General features: G+C 46.6%; 22 non-coding genes across 22 annotated transcripts; 1 reads left to right on the forward strand and 21 right to left on the reverse strand.

The window, feature by feature from the left end:
* Nucleotides 1-903: 903 nt before the first annotated feature.
* On the reverse strand, nucleotides 904-985 carry trnas-gcu (transfer RNA serine (anticodon GCU)). The gene has a single exon. It is a non-coding gene; the product is annotated as a tRNA-Ser (tRNA).
* An 823-nt stretch (nucleotides 986-1,808) lies between these two features.
* On the reverse strand, nucleotides 1,809-1,890 carry trnas-gcu (transfer RNA serine (anticodon GCU)). The gene has a single exon. It is a non-coding gene; the product is annotated as a tRNA-Ser (tRNA).
* An 823-nt stretch (nucleotides 1,891-2,713) lies between these two features.
* Nucleotides 2,714-2,795, reverse strand: trnas-gcu (transfer RNA serine (anticodon GCU)). The gene has a single exon. It is a non-coding gene; the product is annotated as a tRNA-Ser (tRNA).
* Nucleotides 2,796-3,618: 823 nt separating this feature from the next.
* On the reverse strand, nucleotides 3,619-3,700 carry trnas-gcu (transfer RNA serine (anticodon GCU)). The gene has a single exon. It is a non-coding gene; the product is annotated as a tRNA-Ser (tRNA).
* Nucleotides 3,701-5,428: 1,728 nt separating this feature from the next.
* Nucleotides 5,429-5,510, reverse strand: trnas-gcu (transfer RNA serine (anticodon GCU)). Its single transcript has one exon. It is a non-coding gene; the product is annotated as a tRNA-Ser (tRNA).
* Nucleotides 5,511-6,333: 823 nt separating this feature from the next.
* On the reverse strand, nucleotides 6,334-6,415 carry trnas-gcu (transfer RNA serine (anticodon GCU)). Its single transcript has one exon. It is a non-coding gene; the product is annotated as a tRNA-Ser (tRNA).
* A 1,728-nt stretch (nucleotides 6,416-8,143) lies between these two features.
* On the reverse strand, nucleotides 8,144-8,225 carry trnas-gcu (transfer RNA serine (anticodon GCU)). Its single transcript has one exon. It is a non-coding gene; the product is annotated as a tRNA-Ser (tRNA).
* An 823-nt stretch (nucleotides 8,226-9,048) lies between these two features.
* Nucleotides 9,049-9,130, reverse strand: trnas-gcu (transfer RNA serine (anticodon GCU)). Its single transcript has one exon. It is a non-coding gene; the product is annotated as a tRNA-Ser (tRNA).
* A 977-nt stretch (nucleotides 9,131-10,107) lies between these two features.
* On the reverse strand, nucleotides 10,108-10,189 carry trnas-gcu (transfer RNA serine (anticodon GCU)). The gene has a single exon. It is a non-coding gene; the product is annotated as a tRNA-Ser (tRNA).
* Nucleotides 10,190-11,153: 964 nt separating this feature from the next.
* On the reverse strand, nucleotides 11,154-11,235 carry trnas-gcu (transfer RNA serine (anticodon GCU)). The gene has a single exon. It is a non-coding gene; the product is annotated as a tRNA-Ser (tRNA).
* Nucleotides 11,236-12,058: 823 nt separating this feature from the next.
* trnas-gcu (transfer RNA serine (anticodon GCU)) lies at nucleotides 12,059-12,140 on the reverse strand. Its single transcript has one exon. It is a non-coding gene; the product is annotated as a tRNA-Ser (tRNA).
* An 823-nt stretch (nucleotides 12,141-12,963) lies between these two features.
* trnas-gcu (transfer RNA serine (anticodon GCU)) lies at nucleotides 12,964-13,045 on the reverse strand. Its single transcript has one exon. It is a non-coding gene; the product is annotated as a tRNA-Ser (tRNA).
* A 1,882-nt stretch (nucleotides 13,046-14,927) lies between these two features.
* trnas-gcu (transfer RNA serine (anticodon GCU)) lies at nucleotides 14,928-15,009 on the reverse strand. Its single transcript has one exon. It is a non-coding gene; the product is annotated as a tRNA-Ser (tRNA).
* An 823-nt stretch (nucleotides 15,010-15,832) lies between these two features.
* Nucleotides 15,833-15,914, reverse strand: trnas-gcu (transfer RNA serine (anticodon GCU)). Its single transcript has one exon. It is a non-coding gene; the product is annotated as a tRNA-Ser (tRNA).
* A 977-nt stretch (nucleotides 15,915-16,891) lies between these two features.
* trnas-gcu (transfer RNA serine (anticodon GCU)) lies at nucleotides 16,892-16,973 on the reverse strand. The gene has a single exon. It is a non-coding gene; the product is annotated as a tRNA-Ser (tRNA).
* A 964-nt stretch (nucleotides 16,974-17,937) lies between these two features.
* On the reverse strand, nucleotides 17,938-18,019 carry trnas-gcu (transfer RNA serine (anticodon GCU)). The gene has a single exon. It is a non-coding gene; the product is annotated as a tRNA-Ser (tRNA).
* An 808-nt stretch (nucleotides 18,020-18,827) lies between these two features.
* On the reverse strand, nucleotides 18,828-18,909 carry trnas-gcu (transfer RNA serine (anticodon GCU)). The gene has a single exon. It is a non-coding gene; the product is annotated as a tRNA-Ser (tRNA).
* A 966-nt stretch (nucleotides 18,910-19,875) lies between these two features.
* LOC143742108 (U4 spliceosomal RNA) lies at nucleotides 19,876-20,015 on the forward strand. Its single transcript, XR_013205354.1, has one exon. It is a non-coding gene; the product is annotated as a U4 spliceosomal RNA (small nuclear RNA).
* A 2,553-nt stretch (nucleotides 20,016-22,568) lies between these two features.
* Nucleotides 22,569-22,650, reverse strand: trnas-gcu (transfer RNA serine (anticodon GCU)). Its single transcript has one exon. It is a non-coding gene; the product is annotated as a tRNA-Ser (tRNA).
* Nucleotides 22,651-24,378: 1,728 nt separating this feature from the next.
* Nucleotides 24,379-24,460, reverse strand: trnas-gcu (transfer RNA serine (anticodon GCU)). Its single transcript has one exon. It is a non-coding gene; the product is annotated as a tRNA-Ser (tRNA).
* Nucleotides 24,461-26,262: 1,802 nt separating this feature from the next.
* trnas-gcu (transfer RNA serine (anticodon GCU)) lies at nucleotides 26,263-26,344 on the reverse strand. The gene has a single exon. It is a non-coding gene; the product is annotated as a tRNA-Ser (tRNA).
* A 137-nt stretch (nucleotides 26,345-26,481) lies between these two features.
* Nucleotides 26,482-26,563, reverse strand: trnas-gcu (transfer RNA serine (anticodon GCU)). The gene has a single exon. It is a non-coding gene; the product is annotated as a tRNA-Ser (tRNA).
* Nucleotides 26,564-26,882: the final 319 nt, after the last annotated feature.

Raw genomic sequence — 26,882 nt, forward strand, 5'->3', positions numbered from 1 at the left:
ACGAGGATGGGATTCGAACCCACGCGTGCAGAGCACAATGTATTAGCAGTCCATCGCTTTAACCACTCTGCCACCTCGTCACTCGCCTGCACAACTGCCCGAAGCTGGTTTGTTTCTGCAGCTATTTTAATGATGATGTCGTTAAAGTCGGCAGCAATGTCCTTTGAACGGCTTTTCCATGCGCACTTGGCTCTCTCGAAACACTAAAGACAACAAACGACGAGGATGGGATTCGAACCCACGCTTTTCCATGCGACATGGCTCTCTCGAAACACTAAAGACAACAAACGAAGACGATGGGATTCGAACACACGCATAAAGAGTGGATTAGCAGTCCATCGCCTTAACCATTCGGCCACCTTGTCACTCACCTGCACGTCTTTAGGAGGAAGGTTGGGAAACTCACAACTGTGTTGATAGAGGGAGATGTGCTTATGTTTCTTTTGTGTGCTGCTTCTGCTTTGTTGGTAAGAACCTAGAGAGAACGCCTGGGTCAAGAAAATGGCAGCATAGCTTACATTGGACCTCTCTCAGAATATGTTTGCAGTGTCCTTGCACTCTTCATTATCCTACCCAAACTGGTAGGGGGCTCATCGAATCGATCCAAAACTCAAACATGTTCTTGGAGATTAAGGCTTATAACTCTGCCCCTTTGTTACCAGGATACTCATAAGTATATCCCATAAAAAATACCGCACATTTTGTTCTTTGAGCTAAGAGAGAACAATTAATAAACCTCTATGTGCATTTCACTCACCTGTTTCATAGACACACCATGCAGCCGGCCGTTCCAAAAGGCTGATTACATGGCAGTTTAAAACGTGATACCACCCTGTCGTTCCATGTCCAGATAAAAGCACAGGAGACGTCGCTACCTTGTCTGGCTTTCTTTCGTCTGGCGAACGACGAGGATGGGATTCGAACCCACGCGTGCAGAGCTCAATGGATTAGCAGTCCATCGCTTTAACCACTCTGCCACCTCGTCACTCGCCTGCACAACTGCCCGAAGCTGTTTTGTTTCTGCAGCTATTTTAATGATGATGTCGTTAAAGTCGGCAGCAATGTCCTTTGAACGGCTTTTCCATGCGCACTTGGCTCTCTCGAAACACTAAAGACAACAAACGACGAGGATGGGATTCGAACCCACGCTTTTCCATGCGACATGGCTCTCTCGAAACACTAAAGACAACAAACGAAGACGATGGGATTCGAACACACGCATAAAGAGTGGATTAGCAGTCCATCGCCTTAACCATTCGGCCACCTTGTCACTCACCTGCACGTCTTTAGGAGGAAGGTTGGGAAACTCACAACTGTGTTGATAGAGGGAGATGTGCTTATGTTTCTTTTGTGTGCTGCTTCTGCTTTGTTGGTAAGAACCTAGAGAGAACGCCTGGGTCAAGAAAATGGCAGCATAGCTTACATTGGACCTCTCTCAGAATATGTTTGCAGTGTCCTTGCACTCTTCATTATCCTACCCAAACTGGTAGGGGGCTCATCGAATCGATCCAAAACTCAAACATGTTCTTGGAGATTAAGGCTTATAACTCTGCCCCTTTGTTACCAGGATACTCATAAGTATATCCCATAAAAAATACCGCACATTTTGTTCTTTGAGCTAAGAGAGAACAATTAATAAACCTCTATGTGCATTTCACTCACCTGTTTCATAGACACACCATGCAGCCGGCCGTTCCAAAAGGCTGATTACATGGCAGTTTAAAACGTGATACCACCCTGTCGTTCCATGTCCAGATAAAAGCACAGGAGACGTCGCTACCTTGTCTGGCTTTCTTTCGTCTGGCGAACGACGAGGATGGGATTCGAACCCACGCGTGCAGAGCACAATGGATTAGCAGTCCATCGCTTTAACCACTCTGCCACCTCGTCACTCGCCTGCACAACTGCCCGAAGCTCGTTTGTTTCTGCAGCTATTTTAATGATGATGTCGTTAAAGTCGGCAGCAATGTCCTTTGAACGGCTTTTCCATGCGCACTTGGCTCTCTCGAAACACTAAAGACAACAAACGACGAGGATGGGATTCGAACCCACGCTTTTCCATGCGACATGGCTCTCTCGAAACACTAAAGACAACAAACGAAGACGATGGGATTCGAACACACGCATAAAGAGTGGATTAGCAGTCCATCGCCTTAACCATTCGGCCACCTTGTCACTCACCTGCACGTCTTTAGGAGGAAGGTTGGGAAACTCACAACTGTGTTGATAGAGGGAGATGTGCTTATGTTTCTTTTGTGTGCTGCTTCTGCTTTGTTGGTAAGAACCTAGAGAGAACGCCTGGGTCAAGAAAATGGCAGCATAGCTTACATTGGACCTCTCTCAGAATATGTTTGCAGTGTCCTTGCACTCTTCATTATCCTACCCAAACTGGTAGGGGGCTCATCGAATCGATCCAAAACTCAAACATGTTCTTGGAGATTAAGGCTTATAACTCTGCCCCTTTGTTACCAGGATACTCATAAGTATATCCCATAAAAAATACCGCACATTTTGTTCTTTGAGCTAAGAGAGAACAATTAATAAACCTCTATGTGCATTTCACTCACCTGTTTCATAGACACACCATGCAGCCGGCCGTTCCAAAAGGCTGATTACATGGCAGTTTAAAACGTGATACCACCCTGTCGTTCCATGTCCAGATAAAAGCACAGGAGACGTCGCTACCTTGTCTGGCTTTCTTTCGTCTGGCGAACGACGAGGATGGGATTCGAACCCACGCGTGCAGAGCACAATGGATTAGCAGTCCATCGCTTTAACCACTCTGCCACCTCGTCACTCGCCTGCACAACTGCCCGAAGCTCGTTTGTTTCTGCAGCTATTTTAATGATGATGTCGTTAAAGTCGGCAGCAATGTCCTTTGAACGGCTTTTCCATGCGCACTTGGCTCTCTCGAAACACTAAAGACAACAAACGACGAGGATGGGATTCGAACCCACGCTTTTCCATGCGACATGGCTCTCTCGAAACACTAAAGACAACAAACGAAGACGATGGGATTCGAACACACGCATAAAGAGTGGATTAGCAGTCCATCGCCTTAACCATTCGGCCACCTTGTCACTCACCTGCACGTCTTTAGGAGGAAGGTTGGGAAACTCACAACTGTGTTGATAGAGGGAGATGTGCTTATGTTTCTTTTGTGTGCTGCTTCTGCTTTGTTGGTAAGAACCTAGAGAGAACGCCTGGGTCAAGAAAATGGCAGCATAGCTTACATTGGACCTCTCTCAGAATATGTTTGCAGTGTCCTTGCACTCTTCATTATCCTACCCAAACTGGTAGGGGGCTCATCGAATCGATCCAAAACTCAAACATGTTCTTGGAGATTAAGGCTTATAACTCTGCCCCTTTGTTACCAGGATACTCATAAGTATATCCCATAAAAAATACCGCACATTTTGTTCTTTGAGCTAAGAGAGAACAATTAATAAACCTCTATGTGCATTTCACTCACCTGTTTCATAGACACACCATGCAGCCGGCCGTTCCAAAAGGCTGATTACATGGCAGTTTAAAACGTGATACCACCCTGTCGTTCCATGTCCAGATAAAAGCACAGGAGACGTCGCTACCTTGTCTGGCTTTCTTTCGTCTGGCGAACGACGAGGATGGGATTCGAACCCACGCGTGCAGAGCTCAATGGATTAGCAGTCCATCGCTTTAACCACTCTGCCACCTCGTCACTCGCCTGCACAACTGCCCGAAGCTGTTTTGTTTCTGCAGCTATTTTAATGATGATGTCGTTAAAGTCGGCAGCAATGTCCTTTGAACGGCTTTTCCATGCGCACTTGGCTCTCTCGAAACACTAAAGACAACAAACGACGAGGATGGGATTCGAACCCACGCTTTTCCATGCGACATGGCTCTCTCGAAACACTAAAGACAACAAACGAAGACGATGGGATTCGAACACACGCATAAAGAGTGGATTAGCAGTCCATCGCCTTAACCATTCGGCCACCTTGTCACTCACCTGCACGTCTTTAGGAGGAAGGTTGGGAAACTCACAACTGTGTTGATAGAGGGAGATGTGCTTATGTTTCTTTTGTGTGCTGCTTCTGCTTTGTTGGTAAGAACCTAGAGAGAACGCCTGGGTCAAGAAAATGGCAGCATAGCTTACATTGGACCTCTCTCAGAATATGTTTGCAGTGTCCTTGCACTCTTCATTATCCTACCCAAACTGGTAGGGGGCTCATCGAATCGATCCAAAACTCAAACATGTTCTTGGAGATTAAGGCTTATAACTCTGCCCCTTTGTTACCAGGATACTCATAAGTATATCCCATAAAAAATACCGCACATTTTGTTCTTTGAGCTAAGAGAGAACAATTAATAAACCTCTATGTGCATTTCACTCACCTGTTTCATAGACACACCATGCAGCCGGCCGTTCCAAAAGGCTGATTACATGGCAGTTTAAAACGTGATACCACCCTGTCGTTCCATGTCCAGATAAAAGCACAGGAGACGTCGCTACCTTGTCTGGCTTTCTTTCGTCTGGCGAACGACGTGGATGGGATTCGAACCCACGCGTGCAGAGCACAATGGATTAGCAGTCCATCGCTTTAACCACTCTGCCACCTCGTCACTCGCCTGCGCAACTGCCCGAAGCTCGTTTGTTTCTGCAGCTATTTTAATGATGATGTCGTTAAAGTCGGCAGCAATGTCCTTTGAACGGCTTTTCCATGCGCACTTGGCTCTCTCGAAACACTAAAGACAACAAACGACGAGGATGGGATTCGAACCCACGCTTTTCCATGCGACATGGCTCTCTCGAAACACTAAAGACAACAAACGAAGACGATGGGATTCGAACACACGCATAAAGAGTGGATTAGCAGTCCATCGCCTTAACCATTCGGCCACCTTGTCACTCACCTGCACGTCTTTAGGAGGAAGGTTGGGAAACTCACAACTGTGTTGATAGAGGGAGATGTGCTTATGTTTCTTTTGTGTGCTGCTTCTGCTTTGTTGGTAAGAACCTAGAGAGAACGCCTGGGTCAAGAAAATGGCAGCATAGCTTACATTGGACCTCTCTCAGAATATGTTTGCAGTGTCCTTGCACTCTTCATTATCCTACCCAAACTGGTAGGGGGCTCATCGAATCGATCCAAAACTCAAACATGTTCTTGGAGATTAAGGCTTATAACTCTGCCCCTTTGTTACCAGGATACTCATAAGTATATCCCATAAAAAATACCGCACATTTTGTTCTTTGAGCTAAGAGAGAACAATTAATAAACCTCTATGTGCATTTCACTCACCTGTTTCATAGACACACCATGCAGCCGGCCGTTCCAAAAGGCTGATTACATGGCAGTTTAAAACGTGATACCACCCTGTCGTTCCATGTCCAGATAAAAGCACAGGAGACGTCGCTACCTTGTCTGGCTTTCTTTCGTCTGGCGAACGACGAGGATGGGATTCGAACCCACGCGTGCAGAGCACAATGGATTAGCAGTCCATCGCTTTAACCACTCTGCCACCTCGTCACTCGCCTGCACAACTGCCCGAAGCTCGTTTGTTTCTGCAGCTATTTTAATGATGATGTCGTTAAAGTCGGCAGCAATGTCCTTTGAACGGCTTTTCCATGCGCACTTGGCTCTCTCGAAACACTAAAGACAACAAACGACGAGGATGGGATTCGAACCCACGCTTTTCCATGCGACATGGCTCTCTCGAAACACTAAAGACAACAAACGAAGACGATGGGATTCGAACACACGCATAAAGAGTGGATTAGCAGTCCATCGCCTTAACCATTCGGCCACCTTGTCACTCACCTGCACGTCTTTAGGAGGAAGGTTGGGAAACTCACAACTGTGTTGATAGAGGGAGATGTGCTTATGTTTCTTTTGTGTGCTGCTTCTGCTTTGTTGGTAAGAACCTAGAGAGAACGCCTGGGTCAAGAAAATGGCAGCATAGCTTACATTGGACCTCTCTCAGAATATGTTTGCAGTGTCCTTGCACTCTTCATTATCCTACCCAAACTGGTAGGGGGCTCATCGAATCGATCCAAAACTCAAACATGTTCTTGGAGATTAAGGCTTATAACTCTGCCCCTTTGTTACCAGGATACTCATAAGTATATCCCATAAAAAATACCGCACATTTTGTTCTTTGAGCTAAGAGAGAACAATTAATAAACCTCTATGTGCATTTCACTCACCTGTTTCATAGACACACCATGCAGCCGGCCGTTCCAAAAGGCTGATTACATGGCAGTTTAAAACGTGATACCACCCTGTCGTTCCATGTCCAGATAAAAGCACAGGAGACGTCGCTACCTTGTCTGGCTTTCTTTCGTCTGGCGAACGACGAGGATGGGATTCGAACCCACGCGTGCAGAGCTCAATGGATTAGCAGTCCATCGCTTTAACCACTCTGCCACCTCGTCACTCGCCTGCACAACTGCCCGAAGCTGTTTTGTTTCTGCAGCTATTTTAATGATGATGTCGTTAAAGTCGGCAGCAATGTCCTTTGAACGGCTTTTCCATGCGCACTTGGCTCTCTCGAAACACTAAAGACAACAAACGACGAGGATGGGATTCGAACCCACGCTTTTCCATGCGACATGGCTCTCTCGAAACACTAAAGACAACAAACGAAGACGATGGGATTCGAACACACGCATAAAGAGTGGATTAGCAGTCCATCGCCTTAACCATTCGGCCACCTTGTCACTCACCTGCACGTCTTTAGGAGGAAGGTTGGGAAACTCACAACTGTGTTGATAGAGGGAGATGTGCTTATGTTTCTTTTGTGTGCTGCTTCTGCTTTGTTGGTAAGAACCTAGAGAGAACGCCTGGGTCAAGAAAATGGCAGCATAGCTTACATTGGACCTCTCTCAGAATATGTTTGCAGTGTCCTTGCACTCTTCATTATCCTACCCAAACTGGTAGGGGGCTCATCGAATCGATCCAAAACTCAAACATGTTCTTGGAGATTAAGGCTTATAACTCTGCCCCTTTGTTACCAGGATACTCATAAGTATATCCCATAAAAAATACCGCACATTTTGTTCTTTGAGCTAAGAGAGAACAATTAATAAACCTCTATGTGCATTTCACTCACCTGTTTCATAGACACACCATGCAGCCGGCCGTTCCAAAAGGCTGATTACATGGCAGTTTAAAACGTGATACCACCCTGTCGTTCCATGTCCAGATAAAAGCACAGGAGACGTCGCTACCTTGTCTGGCTTTCTTTCGTCTGGCGAACGACGTGGATGGGATTCGAACCCACGCGTGCAGAGCACAATGGATTAGCAGTCCATCGCTTTAACCACTCTGCCACCTCGTCACTCGCCTGCGCAACTGCCCGAAGCTCGTTTGTTTCTGCAGCTATTTTAATGATGATGTCGTTAAAGTCGGCAGCAATGTCCTTTGAACGGCTTTTCCATGCGCACTTGGCTCTCTCGAAACACTAAAGACAACAAACGACGAGGATGGGATTCGAACCCACGCTTTTCCATGCGACATGGCTCTCTCGAAACACTAAAGACAACAAACGAAGACGATGGGATTCGAACACACGCATAAAGAGTGGATTAGCAGTCCATCGCCTTAACCATTCGGCCACCTTGTCACTCACCTGCACGTCTTTAGGAGGAAGGTTGGGAAACTCACAACTGTGTTGATAGAGGGAGATGTGCTTATGTTTCTTTTGTGTGCTGCTTCTGCTTTGTTGGTAAGAACCTAGAGAGAACGCCTGGGTCAAGAAAATGGCAGCATAGCTTACATTGGACCTCTCTCAGAATATGTTTGCAGTGTCCTTGCACTCTTCATTATCCTACCCAAACTGGTAGGGGGCTCATCGAATCGATCCAAAACTCAAACATGTTCTTGGAGATTAAGGCTTATAACTCTGCCCCTTTGTTACCAGGATACTCATAAGTATATCCCATAAAAAATACCGCACATTTTGTTCTTTGAGCTAAGAGAGAACAATTAATAAACCTCTATGTGCATTTCACTCACCTGTTTCATAGACACACCATGCAGCCGGCCGTTCCAAAAGGCTGATTACATGGCAGTTTAAAACGTGATACCACCCTGTCGTTCCATGTCCAGATAAAAGCACAGGAGACGTCGCTACCTTGTCTGGCTTTCTTTCGTCTGGCGAACGACGAGGATGGGATTCGAACCCACGCGTGCAGAGCACAATGGATTAGCAGTCCATCGCTTTAACCACTCTGCCACCTCGTCACTCGCCTGCACAACTGCCCGAAGCTGTTTTGTTTCTGCAGCTATTTTAATGATGATGTCGTTAAAGTCGGCAGCAATGTCCTTTGAACGGCTTTTCCATGCGCACTTGGCTCTCTCGAAACACTAAAGACAACAAACGACGAGGATGGGATTCGAACCCACGCTTTTCCATGCGACATGGCTCTCTCGAAACACTAAAGACAACAAACGAAGACGATGGGATTCGAACACACGCATAAAGAGTGGATTAGCAGTCCATCGCCTTAACCATTCGGCCACCTTGTCACTCACCTGCACGTCTTTAGGAGGAAGGTTGGGAAACTCACAACTGTGTTGATAGAGGGAGATGTGCTTATGTTTCTTTTGTGTGCTGCTTCTGCTTTGTTGGTAAGAACCTAGAGAGAACGCCTGGGTCAAGAAAATGGCAGCATAGCTTACATTGGACCTCTCTCAGAATATGTTTGCAGTGTCCTTGCACTCTTCATTATCCTACCCAAACTGGTAGGGGGCTCATCGAATCGATCCAAAACTCAAACATGTTCTTGGAGATTAAGGCTTATAACTCTGCCCCTTTGTTACCAGGATACTCATAAGTATATCCCATAAAAAATACCGCACATTTTGTTCTTTGAGCTAAGAGAGAACAATTAATAAACCTCTATGTGCATTTCACTCACCTGTTTCATAGACACACCATGCAGCCGGCCGTTCCAAAAGGCTGATTACATGGCAGTTTAAAACGTGATACCACCCTGTCGTTCCATGTCCAGATAAAAGCACAGGAGACGTCGCTACCTTGTCTGGCTTACTTTCGTCTGGCGAACGACGAGGATGGGATTCGAACCCACGCGTGCAGAGCACAATGGATTAGCAGTCCATCGCTTTAACCACTCTGCCACCTCGTCAATCGCCTGCACAACTGCCCGAAGCTGGTTTGTTTCTGCAGCTATTTTAATGATGATGTCGTTAAAGTCGGCAGCAATGTCCTTTGAACGGCTTTTCCATGCGCACTTGGCTCTCTCGAAACACTAAAGACAACAAACGACGAGGATGGGATTCGAACCCACGCGTGCAGAGCACAATGGATTAGCAGTCCATCGCTTTAACCAGTCGGCCACCTCGTCACTCGCCAGCACGACTGCCCGAAGCTGGGCTGTGGTGTGTTTCTGCAGCTATTTTAATGGTGATGTCGTTAAAGTCGGCAGCAATGTACTTTGAACGGCTTTTCCATGCGACATGGCTCTCTCGAAACACTAAAGACAACAAACGAAGACGATGGGATTCGAACACACGCATAAAGAGTGGATTAGCAGTCCATCGCCTTAACCATTCGGCCACCTTGTCACTCACCTGCACGTCTTTAGGAGGAAGGTTGGGAAACTCACAACTGTGTTGATAGAGGGAGATGTGCTTATGTTTCTTTTGTGTGCTGCTTCTGCTTTGTTGGTAAGAACCTAGAGAGAACGCCTGGGTCAAGAAAATGGCAGCATAGCTTACATTGGACCTCTCTCAGAATATGTTTGCAGTGTCCTTGCACTCTTCATTATCCTACCCAAACTGGTAGGGGGCTCATCGAATCGATCCAAAACTCAAACATGTTCTTGGAGATTAAGGCTTATAACTCTGCCCCTTTGTTACCAGGATACTCATAAGTATATCCCATAAAAAATACCGCACATTTTGTTCTTTGAGCTAAGAGAGAACAATTAATAAACCTCTATGTGCATTTCACTCACCTGTTTCATAGACACACCATGCAGCCGGCCGTTCCAAAAGGCTGATTACATGGCAGTTTAAAACGTGATACCACCCTGTCGTTCCATGTCCAGATAAAAGCACAGGAGACGTCGCTACCTTGTCTGGCTTTCTTTCGTCTGGCGAACGACGAGGATGGGATTCGAACCCACGCGTGCAGAGCACAATGGATTAGCAGTCCATCGCTTTAACCACTCTGCCACCTCGTCACTGCCCGAAGCTGGTGTGTTTCTGCAGCTATTTTAATGATGATGTCGTTAAAGTCGGCAGCAATGTCATTTGAACGGCTTTTCCATGCGCACTTGGCTCTCTCGAAACACTAAAGACAACAAACGACGAGGATGGGATTCGAACCCACGCGTGCAGAGCACAATGGATTAGCAGTCCATCGCTTTAACCAGTCGGCCACCTCGTCACTCGCCAGCACGACTGCCCGAAGCTGGGCTGTGGTGTGTTTCTGCAGCTATTTTAATGGTGATGTCGTTAAAGTCGGCAGCAATGTACTTTGAACGGCTTTTCCATGCGACATGGCTCTCTCGAAACACTAAAGACAACAAACGAAGACGATGGGATTCGAACACACGCATAAAGAGTGGATTAGCAGTCCATCGCCTTAACCATTCGGCCACCTTGTCACTCACCTGCACGTCTTTAGGAGGAAGGTTGGGAAACTCACAACTGTGTTGATAGAGGGAGATGTGCTTATGTTTCTTTTGTGTGCTGCTTCTGCTTTGTTGGTAAGAACCTAGAGAGAACGCCTGGGTCAAGAAAATGGCAGCATAGCTTACATTGGACCTCTCTCAGAATATGTTTGCAGTGTCCTTGCACTCTTCATTATCCTACCCAAACTGGTAGGGGGCTCATCGAATCGATCCCAAACTCAAACATGTTCTTGGAGATTGAGGGTTATAACTCTGGCCCTTTGTAACCAGGATAGCCATAAGTATATCCCATAAAAAATACCGCACATTTTGTTCTTTGAGCTAAGAGAGAACAATTAATAAACCTCTATGTGCATTTCACTCACCTGTTTCATAGACACACCATGCAGCCGGCCGTTCCAAAAGGCTGATTACATGGCAGTTTAAAACGTGATACCACCCTGTCGTTCCATGTCCAGATAAAAGCACAGGAGACGTCGCTACCTTGTCTGGCTTTCTTTCGTCTGGCGAACGACGAGGATGGGATTCGAACCCACGCGTGCAGAGCACAATGGATTAGCAGTCCATCGCTTTAACCACTCTGCCACCTCGTCACTCGCCTGCACAACTGCCCGAAGCTGGTTTGTTTCTGCAGCTATTTTAATGATGATGTCGTTAAAGTCGGCAGCAATGTCCTTTGAACGGCTTTTCCATGCGCACTTGGCTCTCTCGAAACACTAAAGACAACAAACGACGAGGATGGGATTCGAACCCACGCTTTTCCATGCGACATGGCTCTCTCGAAACACTAAAGACAACAAACGAAGACGATGGGATTCGAACACACGCATAAAGAGTGGATTAGCAGTCCATCGCCTTAACCATTCGGCCACCTTGTCACTCACCTGCACGTCTTTAGGAGGAAGGTTGGGAAACTCACAACTGTGTTGATAGAGGGAGATGTGCTTATGTTTCTTTTGTGTGCTGCTTCTGCTTTGTTGGTAAGAACCTAGAGAGAACGCCTGGGTCAAGAAAATGGCAGCATAGCTTACATTGGACCTCTCTCAGAATATGTTTGCAGTGTCCTTGCACTCTTCATTATCCTACCCAAACTGGTAGGGGGCTCATCGAATCGATCCAAAACTCAAACATGTTCTTGGAGATTAAGGCTTATAACTCTGCCCCTTTGTTACCAGGATACTCATAAGTATATCCCATAAAAAATACCGCACATTTTGTTCTTTGAGCTAAGAGAGAACAATTAATAAACCTCTATGTGCATTTCACTCACCTGTTTCATAGACACACCATGCAGCCGGCCGTTCCAAAAGGCTGATTACATGGCAGTTTAAAACGTGATACCACCCTGTCGTTCCATGTCCAGATAAAAGCACAGGAGACGTCGCTACCTTGTCTGGCTTTCTTTCGTCTGGCGAACGACGAGGATGGGATTCGAACCCACGCGTGCAGAGCTCAATGGATTAGCAGTCCATCGCTTTAACCACTCTGCCACCTCGTCACTCGCCTGCACAACTGCCCGAAGCTGTTTTGTTTCTGCAGCTATTTTAATGATGATGTCGTTAAAGTCGGCAGCAATGTCCTTTGAACGGCTTTTCCATGCGCACTTGGCTCTCTCGAAACACTAAAGACAACAAACGACGAGGATGGGATTCGAACCCACGCTTTTCCATGCGACATGGCTCTCTCGAAACACTAAAGACAACAAACGAAGACGATGGGATTCGAACACACGCATAAAGAGTGGATTAGCAGTCCATCGCCTTAACCATTCGGCCACCTTGTCACTCACCTGCACGTCTTTAGGAGGAAGGTTGGGAAACTCACAACTGTGTTGATAGAGGGAGATGTGCTTATGTTTCTTTTGTGTGCTGCTTCTGCTTTGTTGGTAAGAACCTAGAGAGAACGCCTGGGTCAAGAAAATGGCAGCATAGCTTACATTGGACCTCTCTCAGAATATGTTTGCAGTGTCCTTGCACTCTTCATTATCCTACCCAAACTGGTAGGGGGCTCATCGAATCGATCCAAAACTCAAACATGTTCTTGGAGATTAAGGCTTATAACTCTGCCCCTTTGTTACCAGGATACTCATAAGTATATCCCATAAAAAATACCGCACATTTTGTTCTTTGAGCTAAGAGAGAACAATTAATAAACCTCTATGTGCATTTCACTCACCTGTTTCATAGACACACCATGCAGCCGGCCGTTCCAAAAGGCTGATTACATGGCAGTTTAAAACGTGATACCACCCTGTCGTTCCATGTCCAGATAAAAGCACAGGAGACGTCGCTACCTTGTCTGGCTTTCTTTCGTCTGGCGAACGACGAGGATGGGATTCGAACCCACGCGTGCAGAGCACAATGGATTAGCAGTCCATCGCTTTAACCACTCTGCCACCTCGTCAATCGCCTGCACAACTGCCCGAAGCTGGTTTGTTTCTGCAGCTATTTTAATGATGATGTCGTTAAAGTCGGCAGCAATGTCCTTTGAACGGCTTTTCCATGCGCACTTGGCTCTCTCGAAACACTAAAGACAACAAACGACGAGGATGGGATTCGAACCCACGCGTGCAGAGCACAATGGATTAGCAGTCCATCGCTTTAACCAGTCGGCCACCTCGTCACTCGCCAGCACGACTGCCCGAAGCTGGGCTGTGGTGTGTTTCTGCAGCTATTTTAATGGTGATGTCGTTAAAGTCGGCAGCAATGTACTTTGAACGGCTTTTCCATGCGACATGGCTCTCTCGAAACACTAAAGACAACAAACGAAGACGATGGGATTCGAACACACGCATAAAGAGTGGATTAGCAGTCCATCGCCTTAACCATTCGGCCACCTTGTCACTCACCTGCACGTCTTTAGGAGGAAGGTTGGGAAACTCACAACTGTGTTGATAGAGGGAGATGTGCTTATGTTTCTTTTGTGTGCTGCTTCTGCTTTGTTGGTAAGAACCTAGAGAGAACGCCTGGGTCAAGAAAATGGCAGCATAGCTTACATTGGACCTCTCTCAGAATATGTTTGCAGTGTCCTTGCACTCTTCATTATCCTACCCAAACTGGTAGGGGGCTCATCGAATCGATCCAAAACTCAAACATGTTCTTGGAGATTAAGGCTTATAACTCTGCCCCTTTGTTACCAGGATACTCATAAGTATATCCCATAAAAAATACCGCACATTTTGTTCTTTGAGCTAAGAGAGAACAATTAATAAACCTCTATGTGCATTTCACTCACCTGTTTCATAGACACACCATGCAGCCGGCCGTTCCAAAAGGCTGATTACATGGCAGTTTAAAACGTGATACCACCCTGTCGTTCCATGTCCAGATAAAAGCACAGGAGACGTCGCTACCTTGTCTGGCTTTCTTTCGTCTGGCGAACGACGAGGATGGGATTCGAACCCACGCGTGCAGAGCACAATGGATTAGCAGTCCATCGCTTTAACCACTCTGCAACCTCGTCACTCGCCTGCACAACTGCCCGAAGCTCGTTTGTTTCTGCAGCTATTTTAATGATGATGTCGTTAAAGTCGGCAGCAATGTCCTTTGAACGGCTTTTCCATGCGCACTTGGCTCTCTCGAAACACTAAAGACAACAAACGACGAGGATGGGATTCGAACCCACGCTTTTCCATGCGACATGGCTCTCTCGAAACACTAAAGACAACAAACGAAGACGATGGGATTCGAACACACGCATAAAGAGTGGATTAGCAGTCCATCGCCTTAACCATTCGGCCACCTTGTCACTCACCTGCACGTCTTTAGGAGGAAGGTTGGGAAACTCACAACTGTGTTGATAGAGGGAGATGTGCTTATGTTTCTTTTGTGTGCTGCTTCTGCTTTGTTGGTAAGAACCTAGAGAGAACGCCTGGGTCAAGAAAATGGCAGCATAGCTTACATTGGACCTCTCTCAGAATATGTTTGCAGTGTCCTTGCACTCTTCATTATCCTACCCAAACTGGTAGGGGGCTCATCGAATCGATCCAAAACTCAAACATGTTCTTGGAGATTAAGGCTTATAACTCTGCCCCTTTGTTACCAGGATACTCATAAGTATATCCCATAAAAAATACCGCACATTTTGTTCTTTGAGCTAAGAGAGAACAATTAATAAACCTCTATGTGCATTTCACTCACCTGTTTCATAGACACACCATGCAGCCGGCCGTTCCAAAAGGCTGATTACATGGCAGTTTAAAACGTGATACCACCCTGTCGTTCCATGTCCAGATAAAAGCACAGGAGACGTCGCTACCTTGTCTGGCTTTCTTTCGTCTGGCGAACGACGAGGATGGGATTCGAACCCACGCGTGCAGAGCACAATGGATTAGCAGTCCATCGCTTTAACCACTCTGCCACCTCGTCACTCGCCTGCACAACTGCCCGAAGCTGTTTTGTTTCTGCAGCTATTTTAATGATGATGTCGTTAAAGTCGGCAGCAATGTCCTTTGAACGGCTTTTCCATGCGCACTTGGCTCTCTCGAAACACTAAAGACAACAAACGACGAGGATGGGATTCGAACCCACGCTTTTCCATGCGACATGGCTCTCTCGAAACACTAAAGACAACAAACGAAGACGATGGGATTCGAACACACGCATAAAGAGTGGATTAGCAGTCCATCGCCTTAACCATTCGGCCACCTTGTCACTCACCTGCACGTCTTTAGGAGGAAGGTTGGGAAACTCACAACTGTGTTGATAGAGGGAGATGTGCTTATGTTTCTTTTGTGTGCTGCTTCTGCTTTGTTGGTAAGAACCTAGAGAGAACGCCTGGGTCAAGAAAATGGCAGCATAGCTTACATTGGACCTCTCTCAGAATATGTTTGCAGTGTCCTTGCACTCTTCATTATCCTACCCAAACTGGTAGGGGGCTCATCGAATCGATCCAAAACTCAAACATGTTCTTGGAGATTAAGGCTTATAACTCTGCCCCTTTGTTACCAGGATACTCATAAGTATATCCCATAAAAAATACCGCACATTTTGTTCTTTGAGCTAAGAGAGAACAATTAATAAACCTCTATGTGCATTTCACTCACCTGTTTCATAGACACACCATGCAGCCGGCCGTTCCAAAAGGCTGATTACATGGCAGTTTAAAACGTGATACCACCCTGTCGTTCCATGTCCAGATAAAAGCACAGGAGACGTCGCTACCTTGTCTGGCTTTCTTTCGTCTGGCGAACGACGAGGATGGGATTCGAACCCACGCGTGCAGAGCACAATGGATTAGCAGTCCATCGCTTTAACCACTCTGCCACCTCGTCAATCGCCTGCACAACTGCCCGAAGCTGGTTTGTTTCTGCAGCTATTTTAATGATGATGTGGTTAAAGTCGGCAGCAATGTCCTTTGAACGGCTTTTCCATGCGCACTTGGCTCTCTCGAAACACTAAAGACAACAAACGACGAGGATGGGATTCGAACCCACGCGTGCAGAGCACAATGGATTAGCAGTCCATCGCTTTAACCAGTCGGCCACCTCGTCACTCGCCAGCACGACTGCCCGAAGCTGGGCTGTGGTGTGTTTCTGCAGCTATTTTAATGGTGATGTCGTTAAAGTCGGCAGCAATGTACTTTGAACGGCTTTTCCATGCGACATGGCTCTCTCGAAACACTAAAGACAACAAACGAAGACGATGGGATTCGAACACACGCATAAAGAGTGGATTAGCAGTCCATCGCCTTAACCATTCGGCCACCTTGTCACTCACCTGCACGTCTTTAGGAGGAAGGTTGGGAAACTCACAACTGTGTTGATAGAGGGAGATGTGCTTATGTTTCTTTTGTGTGCTGCTTCTGCTTTGTTGGTAAGAACCTAGAGAGAACGCCTGGGTCAAGAAAATGGCAGCATAGCTTACATTGGACCTCTCTCAGAATATGTTTGCAGTGTCCTTGCACTCTTCATTATCCTACCCAAACTGGTAGGGGGCTCATCGAATCGATCCAAAACTCAAACATGTTCTTGGAGATTAAGGCTTATAACTCTGCCCCTTTGTTACCAGGATACTCATAAGTATATCCCATAAAAAATACCGCACATTTTGTTCTTTGAGCTAAGAGAGAACAATTAATAAACCTCTATGTGCATTTCACTCACCTGTTTCATAGACACACCATGCAGCCGGCCGTTCCAAAAGGCTGATTACATGGCAGTTTAAAACGTGATACCACCCTGTCGTTCCATGTCCAGATAAAAGCACAGGAGACGTCGCTACCTTGTCTGGCTTTCTTTCGTCTGGCGAACGACGAGGATGGGATTCGAACCCACGCGTGCAGAGCACAATGGATTAGCAGTCCATCGCTTTAACCACTCTGCCACCTCGTCACTGCCCGAAGCTGGTGTGTTTCTGCAGCTATTTTAATGATGATGTCGTTAAAGTCGGCAGCAATGTCATTTGAACGGCTTTTCCATGCGCACTTGGCTCTCTCGAAACACTAAAGACAACAAACGACGAGGATGGGATTCGAACCCACGCGTGCAGAGCACAATGGATTAGCAGTCCATCGCTTTAACCAGTCGGCCACCTCGTCACTCGCCAGCACGACTGCCCGAAGCTGGGCTGTGGTGTGTTTCTACAGCTATTTTAATGGTGATGTCGTTAAAGTCGGCAGCAATGTACTTTGAACGGCTTTTCCATGCGACATGGCTCTCTCGAAACACTAAAGACAACAAACGAAGACGATGGGATTCGAACACACGCATAAAGAGTGGATTAGCAGTCCATCGCCTTAACCATTCGGCCACCTTGTCACTCACCTGCACGTCTTTAGGAGGAAGGTTGGGAAACTCACAACTGTGTTGATAGAGGGAGATGTGCTTATGTTTCTTTTGTGTGCTGCTTCTGCTTTGTTGGTAAGAACCTAGAGAGAACGCCTGGGTCAAGAAAATGGCAGCATAGCTTACATTGGACCTCTCTCAGAATATGTTTGCCGTGTCCTTGCACTCTTCATTATCCTACCCAAACTGGTAGGGGGCTCATCGAATCGATCCAAAACTCAAACATGTTCTTGGAGATTAAGGCTTATAACTCTGCCCCTTTGTTACCAGGATACTCATAAGTATATCCCATAAAAAATACCGCACATTTTGTTCTTTGAGCTAAGAGAGAACAATTAATAAACCTCTATGTGCATTTCACTCACCTGTTTCATAGACACACCATGCAGCCGGCCGTTCCAAAAGGCTGATTACATGGCAGTTTAAAACGTGATACCACCCTGTCGTTCCATGTCCAGATAAAAGCAAAGGAGACGTCGCTACCTTGTCTGGCTTTCTTTCGTCTGGCGAACGACGAGGATGGGATTCGAACCCACGCGTGCAGAGCACAATGGATTAGCAGTCCATCGCTTTAACCACTCTGCCACCTCGTCACTCGCCTGCACAACTGCCCGAAGCTGGTTTGTTTCTGCAGCTATTTTAATGATGATGTCGTTAAAGTCGGCAGCAATGTCCTTTGAACGGCTTTTCCATGCGCACTTGGCTCTCTCGAAACACTAAAGACAACAAACGACGAGGATGGGATTCGAACCCACGCTTTTCCATGCGACATGGCTCTCTCGAAACACTAAAGACAACAAACGAAGACGATGGGATTCGAACACACGCATAAAGAGTGGATTAGCAGTCCATCGCCTTAACCATTCGGCCACCTTGTCACTCACCTGCACGTCTTTAGGAGGAAGGTTGGGAAACTCACAACTGTGTTGATAGAGGGAGATGTGCTTATGTTTCTTTTGTGTGCTGCTTCTGCTTTGTTGGTAAGAACCTAGAGAGAACGCCTGGGTCAAGAAAATGGCAGCATAGCTTACATTGGACCTCTCTCAGAATATGTTTGCAGTGTCCTTGCAATCTTCATTATCCTACCCAAACTGGTAGGGGGCTCATCGAATCGATCCAAAACTCAAACATGTTCTTGGAGATTGAGGCTTATAACTCTGCCTCTTTGTTACCAGGATACTCATAAGTATATCCCATAAAAAATACCGCACATTTTGTTCTTTGAGCTAAGAGAGAACAATTAATAAACCTCTATGTGCATTTCACTCACCTGTTTCATAGACACACCATGCAGCCGGCCGTTCCAAAAGGCTGATTACATGGCAGTTTAAAACGTGATACCACCCTGTCGTTCCATGTCCAGATAAAAGCACAGGAGACGTCGCTACCTTGTCTGGCGAACGACGAGGATGGGATTCGAACCCACGCGTGCAGAGCACAATGGATTAGCAGTCCATCGCCTTAACCACTCGGCCACCTCGTCACTACGCCTGCACATCTGCCCGAAGCTGGGGTGTGGTGTGTTTCTGCAGCTATTTTAAGGATGATGTCGTTAAAGTCGGCAGCAATGTCATTTGAACGGCTTTTCCATGCGCACTTGGCTCTCTCGAAACACTAGAGACATCAAACGACGAGGATGGGATTCGAACCCACACATAAAGAGCACAATGGATTAGCAGTCCATCGCTTTAACCAGTCGGCCACCTCGTCACTCGCCAGCACGACTGTCCGAAGCTGGGCTGTGGTGTGTTTCTGCAGCTATTTTAATGGTGATGTCGTTAAAGTTGGCAGCAATGTACTTTGAACGGCTTTTCCATGCGACATGGCTCTCTCGAAACACTAAAGACAACAAACGAAGACGATGGGATTCGACACAGGCATAAAGAGTGGATTAGCAGTCCATCGCCTTAACCATTCGGCCACCTTGTCACTCACCTGCACGTCTTTAGGAGGAAGGTTGGGAAACTCACAACTGTGTTGATAGAGGGAGATGTGCTTATGTTTCTTTTGTGTGCTGCTTCTGCTTTGTTGGTAAGAACCTAGAGAGAACGCCTGGGTCAAGAAAATGGCAGCATAGCTTACATTGGACCTCTCTCAGAATATGTTTGCAGTGTCCTTGCAATCTTCATTATCCTACCCAAACTGGTAGGGGGCTCATCGAATCGATCCAAAACTCAAACATGTTCTTGGAGATTGAGGCTTATAACTCTGCCCCTTTGTTACCAGGATACTCATAAGTATATCCCATAAAAAATACCGCACATTTTGTTCTTTGAGCTAAGAGAGAACAATTAATAAACCTCTATGTGCATTTCACTCACCTGTTTCATAGACACACCATGCAGCCGGCCGTTCCAAAAGGCTGATTACATGGCAGTTTAAAACGTGATACCACCCTGTCGTTCCATGTCCAGATAAAAACACAGGAGACGTCGCTACCTTGTCTGGCATTCTTTCGCAGAAGCAATATCATAGCCTATGAGGCTCATCCGAGACGTGATCTTTGCTGGTTGAAAACTTTAAGAATACCCCGCTGGGATGACTTGAAATACAGTCAGCCCTGGCAATTTTTGACAGTCTCTTGAGAGGCTTCATGACTTGTTGTAAAAGGGAATTTTACTTTTGCTTTTTTTACATTCTGTTTTCGCTGTGGTGTTGAAAGCATAAGCTTGAAGGTGGCTGGTTTAGCCAGGATTTGGACCTCCCTTGAACGTGTTTTTGTATTTAAAATGATTATATCCATTAACCAGGGGGCTCTCATAACCGAAATACAGCTATAATTAAAAGCTTGCCATGAGCTGCACCCCTGCGGTTGACCTGTCCTTTAGACTCCCTGTGAAACTAAACACCAAAGATGGGACTCAAACCCATGCGCACAGAGCACAAAGGATTAGCAGTCCATCGCCTTAACCACGCAGCAACTCGCCTGCACGTAGAGTTTTTCTGCATCTATCTTTAGTATGATGACGTTATAGTTGGAAGCAAAAAGCTTTGCCAGGCACACTTGGCTTTCTTGAACACTAAAGACAACAAACGACGAGGCTGGGATTCGAACCCACGAGTGCAGAACACAATGGATTAGCAGTGCATCGCCTTAACGACTCGGCCACCTCGTCACTCACCTGCTCATCTGCCCGAAGCTGGGCCGTGGTGTGTTTCTGCAGCTATTTTAAGGATGATGTCGTTAAAGTCGGCAGCAATGTCATTTGAACTGCTTTTCCATGCGAACTTGGCTCTCTCGAAACACTAAAGACATCAAACGTCGTGGATGGGATTCGAACCCACGCGTGCAGAGCACAATGGATTAGCAGTACATCACCTTAATCACTCGCCTGCACAACTGCCCGAAGCTGGTGTGTTTCTGCAGCTATTTTAATGATGATGTCGTTAAAGTCGGCAGCAACGTACTTTGAACGGCTTTTCCATGCGCACTTGGCTCTCTCGAAACACTAAAGACAACAAACGCCTATGATGGGATTCGAACAAACGCATGAAGAGCACAATGAATCAGCAGTCCATCACCTTAACCATTCGGCCACCTCGTCACTCACCTACACGTCTTTAGGAGGAAGGTTGGGAAACTCACAACTGTGTTGATAGAGGGAGATCTGCATATGTTTCTTTTGTGTGCTGCTTCTGCTTTGTTGGTAAGAACCTAGAGAGAACGCCTGGGTCAAGAAAATGGCAGCATAGCTTACATTGGACCTCTCTCAGAATATGTTTGCAGTGTCCTTGCACTCTTCATTATCCTACCCAAACTGGTAGGGGGCTCATCGAATCGATCCCAAACTCAAACATGTTCTTGGAGATTGAGGGTTATAACTCTGGCCCTTTGTAACCAGGATAGCCATAAGTATCTCCCATCAAAAATACCGCACATTTTGTTCTTTGAGCTAAGAGAGAACAATTAATAAACCTCTATGTGCATTTCACTCACCTGTTTCATAGACACACCATGCAGCCGGCCGTTCCAAAAGGCTGATTACATGGCAGTTTAAAACGTGATACCACCCTGTCGTTCCATGTCCAGATAAAACCACAGGAGACGTCGCTACCTTGTCTGGATTTCTTTCGTCTGGCGAACGACGAGGATGGGATTCGAACTCACGCGTGCAGAGCACAATGTATTAGCAGTCCATCGCCTTAACCACTCGGCCACCTCGTCACTCGCCTGCACAACTGCCCGAAGCTGGTGTGTTTCTGCAGCTATTTTAATGATGATGTCGTTAAAGTCGGCAGCAATGTCATTTGAACGGCTTTTCCATGCGCACTTGGCTCTCTCGAAACACTAAAGACAACAAACGACGAGGATGGGATTCGAACCCACGCGTGCAGAGCACAATGGATTAGCAGTCCATCGCTTTAACCAGTCGGCCACCTCGTCACTCGCCAGCACGACTGCCCGAAGCTGGGCTGTGGTGTGTTTCTGCAGCTATTTTAATGGTGATGTCGTTAAAGTCGGCAGCAATGTACTTTGAACGGCTTTTCCATGCGACATGGCTCTCTCGAAACACTAAAGACAACAAACGAAGACGATGGGATTCGAACACACGCATAAAGAGTGGATTAGCAGTCCATCGCCTTAACCATTCGGCCACCTTGTCACTCACCTGCACGTCTTTAGGAGGAAGGTTGGGAAACTCACAACTGTGTTGATAGAGGGAGATGTGCTTATGTTTCTTTTGTGTGCTGCTTCTGCTTTGTTGGTAAGAACCTAGAGAGAACGCCTGGGTCAAGAAAATGGCAGCATAGCTTACATTGGACCTCTCTCAGAATATGTTTGCAGTGTCCTTGCACTCTTCATTATCCTACCCAAACTGGTAGGGGGCTCATCGAATCGATCCAAAACTCAAACATGTTCTTGGAGATTAAGGCTTATAACTCTGCCCCTTTGTTACCAGGATACTCATAAGTATATCCCATAAAAAATACCGCACATTTTGTTCTTTGAGCTAAGAGAGAACAATTAATAAACCTCTATGTGCATTTCACTCACCTGTTTCATAGACACACCATGCAGCCGGCCGTTCCAAAAGGCTGATTACATGGCAGTTTAAAACGTGATACCACCCTGTCGTTCCATGTCCAGATAAAAGCACAGGAGACGTCGCTACCTTGTCTGGCTTTCTTTCGTCTGGCGAACGACGAGGATGGGATTCGAACCCACGCGTGCAGAGCACAATGGATTAGCAGTCCATCGCTTTAACCACTCTGCCACCTCGTCACTCGCCTGCACAACTGCCCGAAGCTCGTTTGTTTCTGCAGCTATTTTAATGATGATGTCGTTAAAGTCGGCAGCAATGTCCTTTGAACGGCTTTTCCATGCGCACTTGGCTCTCTCGAAACACTAAAGACAACAAACGACGAGGATGGGATTCGAACCCACGCTTTTCCATGCGACATGGCTCTCTCGAAACACTAAAGACAACAAACGAAGACGATGGGATTCGAACACACGCATAAAGAGTGGATTAGCAGTCCATCGCCTTAACCATTCGGCCACCTTGTCACTCACCTGCACGTCTTTAGGAGGAAGGTTGGGAAACTCACAACTGTGTTGATAGAGGGAGATGTGCTTATGTTTCTTTTGTGTGCTGCTTCTGCTTTGTTGGTAAGAACCTAGAGAGAACGCCTGGGTCAAGAAAATGGCAGCATAGCTTACATTGGACCTCTCTCAGAATATGTTTGCAGTGTCCTTGCACTCTTCATTATCCTACCCAAACTGGTAGGGGGCTCATCGAATCGATCCCAAACTCAAACATGTTCTTGGAGATTGAGGGTTATAACTCTGGCCCTTTGTAACCAGGATAGCCATAAGTATATCCCATAAAAAATACCGCACATTTTGTTCTTTGAGCTAAGAGAGAACAATTAATAAACCTCTATGTGCATTTCACTCACCTGTTTCATAGACACACCATGCAGCCGGCCGTTCCAAAAGGCTGATTACATGGCAGTTTAAAACGTGATACCACCCTGTCGTTCCATGTCCAGATAAAAGCACAGGAGACGTCGCTACCTTGTCTGGCTTTCTTTCGTCTGGCGAACGACGAGGATGGGATTCGGACCCACGCGTGCAGAGCACAATGGATTAGCAGTCCATCGCTTTAACCACTCTGCCACCTCGTCACTCGCCTGCACAACTGCCCGAAGCTGGTTTGTTTCTGCAGCTATTTTAATGATGATGTCGTTAAAGTCGGCAGCAATGTCCTTTGAACGGCTTTTCCATGCGCACTTGGCTCTCTCGAAACACTAAAGACAACAAACGACGAGGATGGGATTCGAACCCACGCTTTTCCATGCGACATGGCTCTCTCGAAACACTAAAGACAACAAACGAAGACGATGGGATTCGAACACACGCATAAAGAGTGGATTAGCAGTCCATCGCCTTAACCATTCGGCCACCTTGTCACTCACCTGCACGTCTTTAGGAGGAAGGTTGGGAAACTCACAACTGTGTTGATAGAGGGAGATGTGCTTATGTTTCTTTTGTGTGCTGCTTCTGCTTTGTTGGTAAGAACCTAGAGAGAACGCCTGGGTCAAGAAAATGGCAGCATAGCTTACATTGGACCTCTCTCAGAATATGTTTGCAGTGTCCTTGCACTCTTCATTATCCTACCCAAACTGGTAGGGGGCTCATCGAATCGATCCAAAACTCAAACATGTTCTTGGAGATTAAGGCTTATAACTCTGCCCCTTTGTTACCAGGATACTCATAAGTATATCCCATAAAAAATACCGCACATTTTGTTCTTTGAGCTAAGAGAGAACAATTAATAAACCTCTATGTGCATTTCACTCACCTGTTTCATAGACACACCATGCAGCCGGCCGTTCCAAAAGGCTGATTACATGGCAGTTTAAAACGTGATACCACCCTGTCGTTCCATGTCCAGATAAAAGCACAGGAGACGTCGCTACCTTGTCTGGCTTTCTTTCGTCTGGCGAACGACGAGGATGGGATTCGAACCCACGCGTGCAGAGCACAATGGATTAGCAGTCCATCGCTTTAACCACTCTGCCACCTCGTCAATCGCCTGCACAACTGCCCGAAGCTGGTTTGTTTCTGCAGCTATTTTAATGATGATGTCGTTAAAGTCGGCAGCAATGTCCTTTGAACGGCTTTTCCATGCGCACTTGGCTCTCTCGAAACACTAAAGACAACAAACGACGAGGATGGGATTCGAACCCACGCGTGCAGAGCACAATGGATTAGCAGTCCATCGCTTTAACCAGTCGGCCACCTCGTCACTCGCCAGCACGACTGCCCGAAGCTGGGCTGTGGTGTGTTTCTGCAGCTATTTTAATGGTGATGTCGTTAAAGTCGGCAGCAATGTACTTTGAACGGCTTTTCCATGCGACATGGCTCTCTCGAAACACTAAAGACAACAAACGAAGACGATGGGATTCGAACACACGCATAAAGAGTGGATTAGCAGTCCATCGCCTTAACCATTCGGCCACCTTGTCACTCACCTGCACGTCTTTAGGAGGAAGGTTGGGAAACTCACAACTGTGTTGATAGAGGGAGATGTGCTTATGTTTCTTTTGTGTGCTGCTTCTGCTTTGTTGGTAAGAACCTAGAGAGAACGCCTGGGTCAAGAAAATGGCAGCATAGCTTACATTGGACCTCTCTCAGAATATGTTTGCAGTGTCCTTGCACTCTTCATTATCCTACCCAAACTGGTAGGGGGCTCATCGAATCGATCCCAAACTCAAACATGTTCTTGGAGATTGAGGGTTATAACTCTGGCCCTTTGTAACCAGGATAGCCATAAGTATCTCCCATCAAAAATACCGCACATTTTGTTCTTTGAGCTAAGAGAGAACAATTAATAAACCTCTATGTGCATTTCACTCACCTGTTTCATAGACACACCATGCAGCCGGCCGTTCCAAAAGGCTGATTACATGGCAGTTTAAAACGTGATACCACCCTGTCGTTCCATGTCCAGATAAAAGCACAGGAGACGTCGCTACCTTGTCTGGATTTCTTTCGTCTGGCGAACGACGAGGATGGGATTCGAACCCACGCGTGCAGAGCACAATGGATTAGCAGTCCATCGCTTTAACCAGTCGGCCACCTCGTCACTCGCCAGCACGACTGCCCGAAGCTGGGCTGTGGTGTGTTTCTGCAGCTATTTTAATGGTGATGTCGTTAAAGTCGGCAGCAATGTACTTTGAACGGCTTTTCCATGCGACATGGCTCTCTCGAAACACTAAAGACAACAAACGAAGACGATGGGATTCGAACACACGCATAAAGAGTGGATTAGCAGTCCATCGCCTTAACCATTCGGCCACCTTGTCACTCACCTGCACGTCTTTAGGAGGAAGGTTGGGAAACTCACAACTGTGTTGATAGAGGGAGATGTGCTTATGTTTCTTTTGTGTGCTGCTTCTGCTTTGTTGGTAAGAACCTAGAGAGAACGCCTGGGTCAAGAAAATGGCAGCATAGCTTACATTGGACCTCTCTCAGAATATGTTTGCAGTGTCCTTGCACTCTTCATTATCCTACCCAAACTGGTAGGGGGCTCATCGAATCGATCCAAAACTCAAACATGTTCTTGGAGATTGAGGCTTATAACTCTGCCCCTTTGTTACCAGGATACTCATAAGTATATCCCATAAAAAATACCGCACATTTTGTTCTTTGAGCTAAGAGAGAACAATTAATAAACCTCTATGTGCATTTCACTCACCTGTTTCATAGACACACCATGCAGCCGGCCGTTCCAAAAGGCTGATTACATGGCAGTTTAAAACGTGATACCACCCTGTCGTTCCATGTCCAGATAAAAGCACAGGAGACGTCGCTACCTTGTCTGGCGAAAGACGAGGATGGGATTCGAACCCACGCGTGCAGAGCACAATGGATTAGCAGTCCATCGCCTTAACCACTCTGCCACCTCGTCACTCGCCTGCACAACTGCCCGAAGCTGGTGTGTTTCTGCAGCTATTTTAATGATGATGTCGTTAAAGTCTGCAGCAATGTCCTTTGAACAGCTTTTCCATGCGCACTTGGCTCTCTCGAAACACTAAAGACAACAAACGACGAGGATGGGATTCGAACCCACGCGTGCAGAGCACAATGGATTAGCAGTCCATCGCCTTAACCACTCGGCCACCTCGTCACTCACCCTTATCTGCCCGAAGCTGGGCACTGGTGTGTTTCTGCAGCTATTTTAAGGATGATGTCGTTAAAGTCGGCAGCAATGTCATTTGAACGGCTTTTCCATGCGCACTTGGCTCTCTCGAAACACTAGAGACATCAAACGACATGGATGGGATTCGAACAAACGCGTGCAGAGCAGAATGGATTAGCAGTCCATCGCGTTAACCACTCGGCCACCTCGTCACTCACCTGCTCATCTGGCCGAAGCTGGGCTGTGGTGTGTTTCTGCAGCTATTTTAAGGATGAAGTCGTTAAAGTCGGCAGCAATGTCATTTGAA

Source organism: Siphateles boraxobius, unplaced genomic scaffold (genome assembly GCF_051911475.1).
Source record: "Siphateles boraxobius isolate OS27281-9 unplaced genomic scaffold, OSU_SipBor_1 1, whole genome shotgun sequence".
In the NCBI taxonomy this organism is placed as follows: Eukaryota; Metazoa; Chordata; class Actinopteri; order Cypriniformes; family Leuciscidae; genus Siphateles; species Siphateles boraxobius.